The 13,877-nt window shown below is 48.9% G+C and overlaps 1 long non-coding RNA gene across 1 annotated transcript in view; it reads right to left on the bottom strand.

Annotated features, from left to right (window-relative positions):
• LOC308636207 overlaps positions 1 to 13,877 on the bottom strand; it is a 770,476-nt gene that overhangs the window by 220,122 nt on the left and 536,477 nt on the right. The gene's annotated exons all lie outside the window — the stretch shown is intronic.

Here is a 13,877-nt window from a genome sequence, read left to right as displayed (position 1 = left end):
GCAAATGCACCTACCTGGCGGGCTCTGGGCAGGAGATGCCTTGGCCTTGAGGCTGGACAGAAGTTTAGTCCTCCCCAGCTGCCTCTTTGCCTCCTCTCCCCTGGCACACCCTCCCCCATCCAGAGGAGCCAGTGTTAGCCTAGAAAGTCCCCTTCCTCCTCAGACTCTACCTTCTGCTGTTCCGTGATGGCCCCCAGGCAGCTCCTCCAGGATCCCCCCGTCCCACTTCTCTGGCTTGTAAGGGGAAAGCCCACCCTGCCTCAGAAGCAGCTAAATAGGCATAGACAAACTCACCTGTCTGTTCTCTTCCTCCCCTAGACTGGGCCAAATGCCCCAGCAAGGCGCCCATACTCCCTTATTATTTTTTAAAATTGGTTCTTTTTAGTTATACATAACATTAAGATCCAAAATCTTGACATATTAGTAAAAGCATGGAATATAATTTGCTCTAATCTGCCTCCTCCTCCTCCTGAGGATCTTGGGATGGAGCCCAGGGCCTCAGCTAGGCAGTGCTCTACCACTGAGCTGCACCCCAGCCCCCTCCTTCGTTCTACGGTGAGGCAGGACCATGAACCAACCTCTGGGGTTCACGCTCTCCTCCTCCAGGAAGCCTCCTCGGCTCACAACTCCCTTTGTGCCTTCCGGATTCTTTTAATAGAGTGACTGCCCACCCAAAGTGGCCCTTGTTAGTTACCAAAATTTGTCCCCAGTGCTCAGGGCTGATGGTCAGGTGAGTGGGGTTAGTTGTAACAGGAGTGCCCCCCCTAATGCAGGATGGAGAGACCAAGCTGGATTAGAGGGAAGGGAGGAGGGTCTAGGCCCTAGCTGGCCCCTTAACCCCCCACCCCCTTCTCTACCTGTGCACAGCACCTTGACCATGAGGTTGAACCATTTTTGCTGAATCATGGTCTTTCCCTAAGATGATGGAGGGCGGGGAGTGAGGCAGGGTGCTTCTCTTTCAGACAGGACCCTCCCTAGGGGATTTCTCCTTTGGGACCACTGAGAGGCCCCAGGACTCAAAGGTTTTGTACCCAGAGACTGGGAGAGGAGGCTGGGAGGATGGTCAGGGTCACAGTGCCATCTGCTGGGACTTTTAAGAATAGCAACTGGGGGGCTGGGGTTGTGGCTCAGTGGTAGAGCGGGGGCCTAGCACCTGTGGGGCCCTGGGTTCCATCCTCTGCCCCAAATAAATATATAAAATAAAGTATTGTGTCCAACTACGGCTAAAAAAAATTAATATTTTTTAAAAGAATAGCAACTGGAAAACACCCACCATGTGTGTGGGAAACGAAAATTAATAATACACCACAGATCTTGGAATGCACCTCAGATATTGAACCCTCATCCTACCCCCGACCCCCCGCACCAGGTGAGAAGCACCAAAAGGTGCAGGGGACATGGGGGTATAGGGATTCTAACTGGGGTTTCCAAGGCAAACCAGGGCCCTGCGGACATGAGCTAAATTCCTTGGAACGGAAGCTATGTTTTGAACTTCGCCCATTAAGTATGGTTTCTAGGGATGGTTTCTCTTTTTCAGAAGAAAGTATGAGATTGTTCTTTGCCTTTCTATGTGAAATGGGGTTTCAAGATCAAAGAACAAATACACACTTTGTATCTTTCTGTTTTATTGCTTTGATGGGAGGAAGCAAAGTACAGTATGTCACATTTGAAATGTCAATGATTAAAAATGGTTTGAGGATTGGGGTTGAGGCTCAGCGGTGCAGTGCTTGCCTAGCACGCGTGAGGCACTGGGTCTGACCCTCAGCACCACATAAAAATAAATAATTAAAAGTATTGTGTCCATCTATAGCTAAAAAAATAAAAATAAAAATAAACGGGTTGAGGTGGTCACTGCATGTCAACTGCTGAAGAAATGGGAGAGATAGATAAGATAACGAAATGAACTAGCTCAGTGCTTGCCATCTGATAAAGACTCAATATGTTAAGGACAATTTATTGATAAAATGAAATGCCCAAGCTGGGTGTGATGTCGCACGCCTGTAATCCAAGTGACTTGGGAGGCTGAGGCAGGAGGATGGCAAGTCTAAGGCCAGTTTCAACAATTTAGTGAGACCCTACTTCAAAATAAAAAATAAAAAGGGCTGGGGATGTAGCTCAGCTGTAGAAAGCCCCTGGGTTCAATCCCCAGTACCACCAAATTAAACAGGAGGAGAAGGAGGAAGAAGAGGAGGAGAAGGAGGAGGGGGGGGGGAGAGGAGGAGGAGGAGGAAAGAAATGACCAGTGAAGAAAATAATTGGCTTTCCTGGTGAACCAGGATGGAGGTGAGCAGATGCCCAGGGTCATGGGTGATGTCCTGGTTGGAAGCCACCTGCTAACTTCTATTCTTCTAACCCAGAGATGTGCTGCTCAGTATTCTCTGGAATAATTTAAAAGTCAAATGTATGAATGAAGAAATTCAGAATTTAGGATTTGGGTTTGTAAAAGAACTCTTTGGGAAGATCTCAGTAGAGGACTCTTGCAAATATTTCACACTTACTTCCCCTCCTCCTCCTCCTCCTCCTCCTCCTCCTCCTCCTCCTCCTCCTCTTTTTCTTCTTTTGGTACTGGGATTGTACCTAGAATTTCTTATCCACTGAGCTTCATTCCCAGCCCTTTTTAATTTTTATTTTGAGACAGGATCTCACTAAGTTGCTGATGCTGTCTCTGAACTTGCAATCCTCCTGCCTCAGCCTCCTGAGTTGCTGGGATCAAAGGTGTGTGCCACCACACCCGACATATATACTTCATGTAGCACTTGTTTTACTGCCTTTTCCCTCTGCTTGTGGAATCCATCTCCACCTCCAAGGACGGGGCTTAATGCTGCCCATCAACAACCTGCAAAGCTGATGTCCCTGAGGCAGGCTTTGGAATGTAAATGAGAGAACATTTGGGGTGGGTCTGATGCGGGGGGACTCAGGCCTGCCTTGGTTTACTACGTTTATTTCCTCATAATCCTTACTACAGTCAATTCGAGAGCCAGTGACACCTGCCCTTCACCAATAAGGGATATGTGGTCCAGGGTGACTGTGTGTTGAGGTCACAGTTCTAGCAAGTGCTGGAACTGAGATGTGAGCTCAGGTCCATCTCATTTCAAAGCCAGGGGTCAGGGATAACATCAAAGGGCCAAGGCCAAGTGCAATTAGGTGGTCCCACTCCTACCGGAGACATGAATGGGAGGCTTGGAGGGACAGCTAGCAGTCAGTGAGGCTCCATTTTCTGTTCAGCTGGTAGAGGACAGACTTGGTGTATGCCTTTAGGGCCCACATGCACAGCTATGCATGTCGTGTACTGCAAAAAGGTACTGGGCATCAGAAGATACCAGTCACATCACGGGGATATTTGTAGTAGTCATTTTCTGATGGTTGGAAATAATGTATGAAGGAGGGACCTGTTTCTAAGTCACTCAGAGGGGCTGGGCCAGAGGGTAGTGCCTGTTGGCTTCTTGTGTACATCCCATCTTCCTCTACCCAAAAGAGTGAGCAGTCATTGGGAAACTCCAGGCCATAGCTCCAATCCCCTGTGTTGTGGGGGTGGAGGAACCTTCCTCATTTTCTGCCCTCTCCTGGTGTCTCCTTCCAGAAGTCACCAGAGAGACAACAGGAGAAAGCCAGCACTGTCACAGGTCTTGCTGTTCCTCTCAGAGATATCTGGCTGAAGAGTCAGGCTTTGCCTGTCCCTGCTGGAGCAGGACCTCAGGATTGAGGGTGAGGTGGAGAGGGAAGAGGGGAGGATGAGGAAGAGCCCAGTGAGTGAGCGGAAGGGAAGAGATGGAGCAGCCTGTCTTAAAAAAAAAAAAAAAAGAACGAAAAATTTCCCCCCTATAAATCATTTGGGGAAGGGGAATGTGCTTCTCCCAATACCATCAGTGGAGGTTTGCAGACACTGGACCGTTTCCTGGGGCCATGTTTGGGGCAACAAGTGTGTGAATATATAAAGTGCCAAGCAGATGCTGTTGTTTTAGTCAGCTTTGTCACTGTTATGACTAAAGGATCTAACCAGAACAACTATAGAGGAGGAAGGGTTTATTGGGGGGCTCATGGTTTCAGAGGTCTTAGTCCATAGAAGGCCAGTTCCATTCCTCAGGACCCGAGGACAGGCTGAACAACATGGCGGGACAGTGTGGCAGAGTAAAGCAGCTCACATCATAGTGACCAAGAGGCAGAGGGGGAATCTCCACTGGACAGATACAAATATATACTCCAAAGCCACGCCCCAATTCCATCTCCTCCAGCCATACCCTACCACATCAGTTAATCCATCAAGGATTAATTCACTGATAAGGCTAAGGCTATATCACCCAATCATTTTTCCTCTAAACCTTGCATTGTCTCACACGTGAGCTTTCGGGGGACACCACACCTAAATCATAACAGCTGTCCAGCAACCCGCAGGCTCATGGAGAGGCCATACAGATGTGGATTTACAATTCAGGCAACTTGGCAGGGAGGCCTGGGCAGACAGAGGGGATTCTTCACGACCCAAAACAGTTCACAAGGGGGCAATTTCCTTTTCTACACAATTTTAAATAGATTTTCATAACTTTCAGATATTACTTACCATGGCAGTTAAATACTTATTCTATTAGGTATGCAAATATGTTTGCCACCATGCTCCACGGCACATGCCCTGTCCCTGTGACCACAACCAACTGGATGGACATGGTTTGGATTCCTGGTGTGTAGGATTCCTGTCCAGGGCTGACCAACAGCCTCTGACAGGTGCCGACAGCACCAGTGTGGGTTTCCCTTTTCTCTCAGACACTTGTGTTGGAATTTATGGTAGATGCCACTGAGCCCCAGTGCTGAATGACCAAGCCACAGTGAGGGTGTCAGAGCAACCACGATGCCAGCTATAAGTCCTAAGAACGGAGAGTGAATAGCAGTGGAAGAAGATACGTTTGGAAAGGGCACGCGGTGAGGAAACCAGCACTCAGAGCTGGGAGAGAAAGACGGACTCAGGTACCTGGGAGTTAACGGTTCTGGAAACCTTAGCTGGCCGTGGGCCTGATTACACCCGGTGTTCAGCCTCTTCTGGCTTCTAATAGCACTTCCTTCCCTGTGGCCCATACATGTTCAGTGAGTGACCACTTCTAGGGGGCTGCCTTCAACAGGAGGCAAGGGTGGGAAGGTGAGGGTTGGAAGACTTACACCTAGAAAAGAGGTTGCCAAAAAGGAGAGGGACCAGGCAGAGAGACCAGCACAAGCCTCCTCGGAAATCTGACTAATCAAATTTACCATTTACTAAGCAAGTATGTGTTACTATGTGTCGGGATCTTGTTTAATCCTCACAACCAGCCCAAAGAGTAGTTTTATTCCTATTTTGTCCTTAGGGGAAGGGAGGCTCTGAGAGATTTTAAGTGACTTGCCCAAGGTCACCCAGCTAAGAAGGAAAGCTGAAAAGTCAGCCTCTGTATCTATGCTTTCCAGGACAAGGGACACTAGGCTGGGTTGCTTTGCATCAATATTTATCACCTAGTGAGTTCAGCCTATAACCAGGCATCTCTGGGTTGGGAGAGGCTGGGAGGTAGGTGGAGAATCCACAAGAAAGAACCCTACTCCCTCTCTCTCCCTCTCCCTTCCTGCACCATCCCTGGTCCCCAAGATTATGCCAACAAGCAGGCAAAGCCATGCTTAGAACCGAGAGCCCTTTTTACCTTAAGGTCCCTGGAAGCAATAGGGCTTTGGAGAGGGGAGCGCTCTGGGGTCGCAGTGTGAGAGGATTCCTTGGGCTGGAGTGGCAGGTTGGCGCAGGCAGGGTGCAAGGAGGAGAGCGAGGGACTGTGGGCAGGAGGGCAGGGTAGATGGAGCGACAGGTGGGCTGCGAGATCCGCAACCCGCGGGCTCATTGAGAGGCCTTGAGCAGGTCACTTCTCCTGGAGATTTGCATTCGCCGTGTGCAAAGTGAAAGAGTCAGGGCGACCCCCGGAGCCCCTCCGACTCTACTCTGGGAGACTTCCTGGGTTCCAAAGGAACCACCCCTTCAGCGCTGAGCATGCCTCCATCCTAGAGCCGAGGCACTTCTGACCAGCAGGGGGCGCTCCTGCAGAAGGCTGGCCGCCCGGCCGCCCTCCTCTCACGCCACTTGCCAGGGAGTCAGGGGCCGGAGGTGCTCCCTTCTCCGACGCTCCCAGCCCGCTCTGGCCACCAGTCTTCTCGCCCTCCCTTTCCCCGCTCTACGTTGTGGGGTTGGTTGGCTGGGAAGTTCCTGGAGTCCGGCTCCTTGGGCAGGTCATTTTGCCTCCCTGTGCCTCAGTTTCCCCCTAGCACACCGGGTTGTGTAAGGGAGGGACAGATGAGTCATTGGGAGAGATGTCCAGTCACAGGGAAGGAAAACATGCTTCCTTTTCACACCCCCTCATCAGGGGCTGCTGCGTCTACCGCCCACCAAGGAGAGGCAGAGCCCCCCACCCATAGTCAGGGTTACAGTTTGCTTTAAACTTTTGTTTGAAATCCTTTTGTGCAAAAGCAGAAATAATTTCTGAATCGTTCATGGCACCTGGCACTGTGACTGATACTCAAGATGTCGCTATAGAATGGCTTTTTTTATTTTTTATTTTTTAAATCCTTTGGACAGGAGGTGGGAGAAAGTCAGTGTGCTGCTTCTGAATCACGCTGGAAGGTGTCTACATTTATCCTTACATTTCTCACCACTGTTCTAGGAGAAAGTCAGACAGGGAGTCTTATACCCATTTTATGGATGACTTCACAGAGCAAGTCAAGGACAATTTGTTAGGACCTAGGGTTTTCTGCATAGCACCACCTGTTGGAGTCAGTGACCCCTACTGGAGACATGTAGTAGTACAGCCAGGTCCTAGTAGACACTGACAGCCGGGTTTTGAGGTAGGCAGGCACCGGGGTGCTAAGCCCAGAGGAGAAACTGGGGTGACCCTTAACTTTGAAGCTGGGGACAGGGCCTGAAAATGAGATTCTAGAGTCCACAACACAGACTGGAAAGGTTTAGCAAGTTTCAAAGGACATTTCATATTCTAAATTCCCCAACACCCTTTCAATCTCCTTCTACTCCAAAGTTGAATTCAATATAGCAAAAGCAAGCTTTGTGAGCTCACCCTTTACAATGGGAATGGCAACCAGTGGGAAAACATGGTTCCTTTCTAAACACTCATGTGGCAATTAGGATGGAATGTGACATTTGGTAAAGCATGGAAAGAAGGACTGAAAAAACAATCACTCTGAGAGATCCAGCTTAAATATTACTGCATCTTAATGTTGTCCTGGCTACGCCCTCCCAGGGGCAAGGAGCCGATTGTCCTTCCACCTGTATTCCCATCTTATTTGGTACTTTCTCCTCTTTATTGCTGTACATGTATTAAACACATAGCCTCTGATGCAAGTTTACTGGGTTCTCATCCTTGTTCTGCACTTGGCTCTGGGTCTCAGTTTCCTCATCTGTAAAATGTGGTGAGGATTAATATAGTAGCATAGTAAGCACTCAGTAATTAGCTTCCACTTATTTAGAAATATCAGATACATTAAATATTTATCTATATGTCTTTCTCAACAAATTGTGCGTTGTTCAATGACAGGAACCAAATCATTTCTTATTCCAGGTGTAAGAGGCACCTCGGTATTTGTGGGTTCCACATCCATGGGTTCAACCAACCACTGAAAAATATTTTTTAAACAAGTTTTTGTCTGCACTGAACATGTACAGACTTTTCATTATTTCCTAAACAATATAGTATAACAACTACTTACACAGCATTTACATTGTACCAGGTGTTTTAGGCAATCAAGATATGATCTAAAGTACATAGGAGAATGTGCATAGATTATATGCAAATATTATGTCATCTTACTTTCTTTTCTTTCTTTCTTTCTTCTTCTTAATCTTCTTTTTTATTTCTCTGATACTGGAGATTGAACCCAGGGCCTCATACATGCTAGGCAAGTGCTGTACCACTGAACCACATTTTGATTTTGAGACAGGATCTCACTAAGTTGCCCAGAATGGCCTCCAACTTGCCATCATCTTGCCTCTGCCTCCTGAGTACCTGGGTTGACAAGAATGTGCCATATAAACCCAGGTTTGAGTCTCTCCCTAGTTTAAAGAAAGGTCTGGCTGGGCCCCTGGAATCCCTCACTGGGTTCAAGAAAACATGCTGTGTCCAACTGTTTACCAGTCAGGGCTCAGTTAGCCTGCACTTCCTGTAAATTTATCTGGATCTATAGTTGTGAAATGTATCCTGGAGGAATTGGCATGGTGGCCACCTCCTAAAACTGCAAGGAGACTGTGCTTCACCAGGGAACTTCTGAATTTCAAGATGGGATCCCTTTCTTCTCACCTTCCTTCACCAAAAGTAAGAAGTGATTCCAATGAAAATAAACTCAAAGATGCTGCAGATGCCTGTGTGCACGGTGGATCTTCAGGGTATCATGTGTGGTCTGCTCTGAAATTATTCTTTATTTCTGTTTCCTAAGAAAGTTGCTCTTGCCTTCCTCTGTCTTTTTCTTCCTTCATTTTCCTTTCTTGTGAGCAGAATCCCGGGCTGGCCCTGCAAGGCTCGCCTTTCTGTTGTAAGACATCCCTTGGTGCTCTCATAGTAGTCCAAGAAAGACACCTGCTGCTCCGAGCTGCCTGCCCAGTCATTTCACTGTGTTCCAAGGCCTCTGGAAATGCTAGCTGGGGGTGGGGTGGGGAGTTATTCATGAGTCTGGTTTTCAGGCAGAGCAAGAAATGTATGTTGCCTGCCTTTCGTGAGTGGACATATGAGAACCACGGAGCAGGTTGTTTCCCTCTAGGCTACTATCAATTTACCTACCTACCTACCTATGTACCTGCCTATGTATCTGCAATTACTACACAGGACGGACTGCTCAGAACACTCCACCTAGCTCCACTATGACTAGCATTGCCCTCTACTAAGAGAGGGCAATCACCTTGTCTCTCATGAACATTATAAAATCAAGGGCACAAAAATAAAAAAAATAATAAAATCAAGGGCAGGATTTCTAGACATCAGTAAATCTTGTCTGATTGTCCAGGGTCTGGTGTTATTTATTCATTTCTAAAGCTCTGTCTATGGGAAGATGTATGGGATATAAAAGAAACAGGGGAAGGGCTGGGTGTGGAGCTCAGTGCTTGAGCACTTGCCCAGCATAGGAGAGGATCTGGGTTCAATCCCTAGCACTACAAGTTAAAAAAAAAAAAAAACAGGGAATACCGTCTTGGTTTAGCCAGGGTGCCTAACTCAAGGATGGTGTGCATTAACATAGTCACTGATACAAAATAAAGTTGTGCCAGTGAAGTTTCTAGCACCAAGGTGATGAGTGAGCAGAGAGAGGCAGAAGTTGCAGGCCAAGGCAGGCCTCCAGAAGGAAGCTTGCTGGCCTTGGTGACAGGTGGGGACTTCATTAAGTGCAAAAATCTGACTATACCAAGGGCTGACGGAAGGCCTCAAGCAGGCAAGAGAGGGATGGTCATTCAACACCCCACACAACACAAGCTAGAGGGTTAATGTGGAGTGGGAAGAAGAGAAAGGCGGGGGAGAAATAGAGGTGACAGGGCTTCCATTGGAATTGCCACGGTAGGGGTGAACTCTGTCAACTCCAGACAGAGCTCCCCAAGAGAGGACGGGGACCCTTTCTACAGAAGGACTGATGAATGGATACCATGGGTGACACCTTCCAAGAATACTTCCCTACTCCCTTCCCAAGTATCTGTCCTGCTAAGGTTTGAAGTTCTAACATTGCGGATTTACTCCTAAGTCCATGTCTCCTTCTGCTTTTAGCTCCCCCCACCTTTATAAACATCAAAAATGCTTGTAAAAGAAAACTTGGAAAATACACAGAGGGTAGAAACACTTTTCCCACACCCCCATCCTCCATGGCACCCACCCATTTGTAACATTTTGTTCTTTTTCTGCCTTCCTTGACATTTTTGGGCTCAGCTGTGAGTCTCCTGTGTAGGGATTCTGAAGCCTTCTTTCTCACTTAGCTTCTGTCCAGTTCCAGTTCCATGTTCTAGAAACATCAGGTTCCCCACCACCAAATGCCAGTGAGTTCTGTGACCTTGAGAAGGTTACTCACCTTTCTGGATTTTAGTGTTCTTGTCTGTAAAATGGGGACAATGATGACTGATGCCCTAGCCCACGGTGCTCCAAAGTCTAAGGACACAAATGAAGGTCACAGGGTATTGCCAATACCACTCAAATGTGTGGGGTCAGGACTGATGGAGTGGTCAGAAGAGAACTAGACATAATGACTGGCAGAGAAGGCGGGTCACAGGGAGGGTGGGGAAGGACAAGGAGAGGGACAAGCGAACAGACCGCACCAATCCTATTTAGGCCTCCCCAGGACCAACCTCACGGGCTCTGGTGCTTTCCCTCAGAACTGTTGGGACATTGCTCACCCCGCTTCCTATTGGGTCCAGAGTCCATTTCCGCTGGTGCAGCTGAGAGGGAGACTAGAGGGAGACAGTCACCTGAATGCCACATTTCTATTCACTAATGGCCTCGTGGGGAACTCAGGGGGTTTTCTGAGTGCTCTCTGGCTGGAAATTGGAGGTGTGAGGAACCTGGGGCCAAGATGGCTGGTTCTTGGGGTTTGGCAGCAGATGGAGGAAGAAAGAGGTTCTGGAGACACTTTGGAGCTGAATTTGATTCAACTGTTACAAGACCTTTGGCTCCATGCTTGTGACCTTCAAGGGACGCATCGTGTATGTGAGTGTGTGTGTGCACGTGTGCACATGCATACGAGCACACTTGGGAGCAGGTGCGTACCCACAGAGGAGGGAGACGCATCCCTGAGCAGCGGCTGCCTTGGGCTGCTTCATGGAGACAGGTAGCTGCATGTGTGTGTCTAAGAATGTCCCTCCCGCGGACCTGTGTGGACGTGTGGATACAGAGCAGCTGTGGGTCTACCTAGGAATTTAGACATCCTTGGGGGAGACGTGGGGGGGCGGTCTGTGAGTCACTGAATATCTGGACTTGTGCTGTTGTGCTGGTTTGTGTGTGTGTGTGTGTGTGTGTGTGTGTGTGCGCGCATGTGTGTGTGTGAGTGCATGCACCTGTGCTCAATGGAGTGTGTGTCAGCATAGGAGGGAGTGCTTCTGTGAGCATGCGTCATGTTTGTATGACACTCCATAACTCGGCCACAGATCAAGGTTATAAGCTGTTCCCTAAGCACCTACTATCTGCTGGACCCTAGGCCAGGCTCTGGAGACACAGAGAGAAGTAAAACTCAGGCCTGCCCCTTGAGGAATTTGCAAGGCAGGGCAGGGTGGGAGCACACCAACCATACCAAGGACCACTTCTTACGTCCTTTCTTATGGAACCCATAATACCACAACCAGGGGATGATCTGCTGCTCCACCGTCTCCCCCTCCATACCAGGAGCCCCTTGAGGGCTGACACTTAGGAGGCACACCATGCTCTGAGAGGATGTATCATGCATAGAGTGCCATAAGTCAGGCTGTGCCTCTGCATCCCTGAGTCAGCCACGGCCCTTTGTGAGCCATGGCAACTTTCCTGGGACTGGGCTCAACTCCTATCTCCACGACTACCTCTGGGCCACCTGCACCAGCTATTTCAGCTCTCCCAGCCTCAGTTTTCTCATCTATGCAATGGGGATAAGGACCACCCCAGCCTCCCAGGGCACTTGAGGCCTCACTGAGACCATGGACTGAGCCGGGTTTTGTGCACATGGAGCTCCACACCCTGGAACTGTTGTAGGAATTCCCATTCTCAACAATGAGGAGCTGCCACCTGGGCCATCTGTGAAGCCCGTTGACTAAGAAGGCAGGAACAGAACTCTGAGGGCTCTGTGGGCAAGTTTGGGATGACTCCAGGGAGCAGATTTCAGGTATGATTCTAACTTCAGAAGGAAGGAGCCCAAGAGTGGGGTCTATGCCATTGGCTGGGGGAACTCAGGGCATTTATCTGAACATTTTCTATGTGTTTCTCATTCTCCAAGCATCAAATCTTTGCTGTTTCCTCAACTGTCTCTGCAGCACAACCTCCCATCAGACATCAACATGTAATTTTCATGAAATTTTCAAGATATGTCACCTCAGGGGAAATCCCTCCTCCCCACACACTGCACATGCCTGCCTTACTGTGCTGTTCCTGTGGTGTGTGCTAATGGGCTTGAGGACAGGAGGGGCAGCTGGGGCAGCCCATGATGGACCCATTTCCTTCTCACCTACCCACATTTGGGTGCCCATGGACATGGCTGGGGCTTGGTGGTGTCCCCCCACCACTCCAGTCCATGGCTCATCCTCCTCTCTGACTCACTAGTGCTGCTCAGACCCCTCCTCCTCTGAGCCTCCTTGATTTTGATTCAAGGTCTAACCAGCGGTGTGCTGGAGCCAGTTCCAGCTGGCTTGCAGAGCCTACTGTGCACATCTTTTCCTAACTCTGGTGAGTAAGAACCACATTGGGGGCTGGGATTGTGGCTCTGTGGTAGAGCGCTTGCCTAGCATGTGTGAGGCCCTGGGTTTGATTCTCAGCACCACATATAAATAAATAAAGTTCACTGACAACTAAAAACATATTTTTAAAAAAGAACCACACTGGTAACTTGAAATCAGTCATAGTGGGGACATTTACATTTATGGCACAAAAATAAACAAATGATACAAATCAGACACCTGTTCCACCCCCCTCTCAAGCTCATAGTAAATACCACCATACTGTGGCTCCTGCCTGCAGGCATTAACAGCCATTGGTATTGAGTGTTAGCACCTGCCAGGCATATGACATCTCATCTGGACAAAAATCCCGTGAGCTATTTGTCATCATTCTGGTTTCATATCTGGGGCTCATAATTTACATAATTGGAAGCCAGTTCTCTGCACATGCTACTGGGCCACACAGCCTCTAATTTGATAAGGCTGGCAGAGCTGTTGAAGATCAACAGGTCCTCTAGTCACCCCACTCATTTGACATACAAATAGCTCAGAGGCTCACTGTTAATACTACCTGTCGTCCTGTTATTTTCCCAACACCTCTCCCAGCCCTCCAATCATGTTGGGTGATTAGTTGTATGTCTCCTTCCTAGAGGTACCACTCTCTGCTTTGATCAGCACACTTCACTACAGGAATTGGAGTTAAACTTTTTTTTTTTTATTGGAGACTGAACCCAGGGTACACTACCACTGAGATATATCCTCAATCTTTTCCTTTTTTATTTTGAGACAGGGTCTCACTAAGTTGCCGAGGTTGGCTCTGAACTTGTGATCCTCCTATCTTAGCCTCCCAAGTCGCTGGGATTATAGGCCTGCCCCACCGCACCCAGCTCAGAGTTAAACTTTTAAAAAGAATAAGTAAGTCAGAGCTTTGGGGCACCCATCGCATAGAACTACTGGCATCTACACACCTTAGAGAGCAGGTCCCTCTTCCCTCTATGGCTCTGCCTGCCACACTGCCCAGAATCATAATTTCTGTCCTGGCAAACATCAACAGCATTTTGTGAAATGCCCACTGAGGCCCACGCTATGCACCTTGCCAGTGACAAGCTGCCTCCCGTTCAAAAAAAAAAAAAAAAAAAAAAACAACCAAATAAACAAAACACCCAGGGCACCCTTTCACCCTCTCCTCTGACCAAGGACTCCTATTGCTCAGCAAGAGGATCTCCCCAGTCACTGGGTATGAATGTGTCCCGCTACAGGAGAGAAGCTCAGCGTCAGGACCGCGCCCTGCCTGCGGAGGGGGACCTGCACCCTCTGGGCAGGAAGATGACAAACTACACTGATTTTCCGCTCGCCCCAGGAGCTTGGAAAGATCGCGCGTCCCCCCGCCCCGCCCTGGAGAGGCAGAATCTACTCGGCTGGGTACCCCCATCCCGCCTCTCCAGGTCCAGGGGGCTTCAAGTTCCGCTGCCACGTCGAGGGACGGGCGCGGCGCCAGGTGAGCTCTCAC

The sequence above is a fragment of the Spermophilus citellus genome (genome assembly GCF_964194105.1).
Source record: "Spermophilus citellus genome assembly, chromosome: 17".
Lineage (NCBI taxonomy): Eukaryota > Metazoa > Chordata > Mammalia > Rodentia > Sciuridae > Spermophilus > Spermophilus citellus.
Note: the sequence above shows the minus strand (reverse complement) of the source record. Positions and strands in the feature narration are given on the sequence as shown.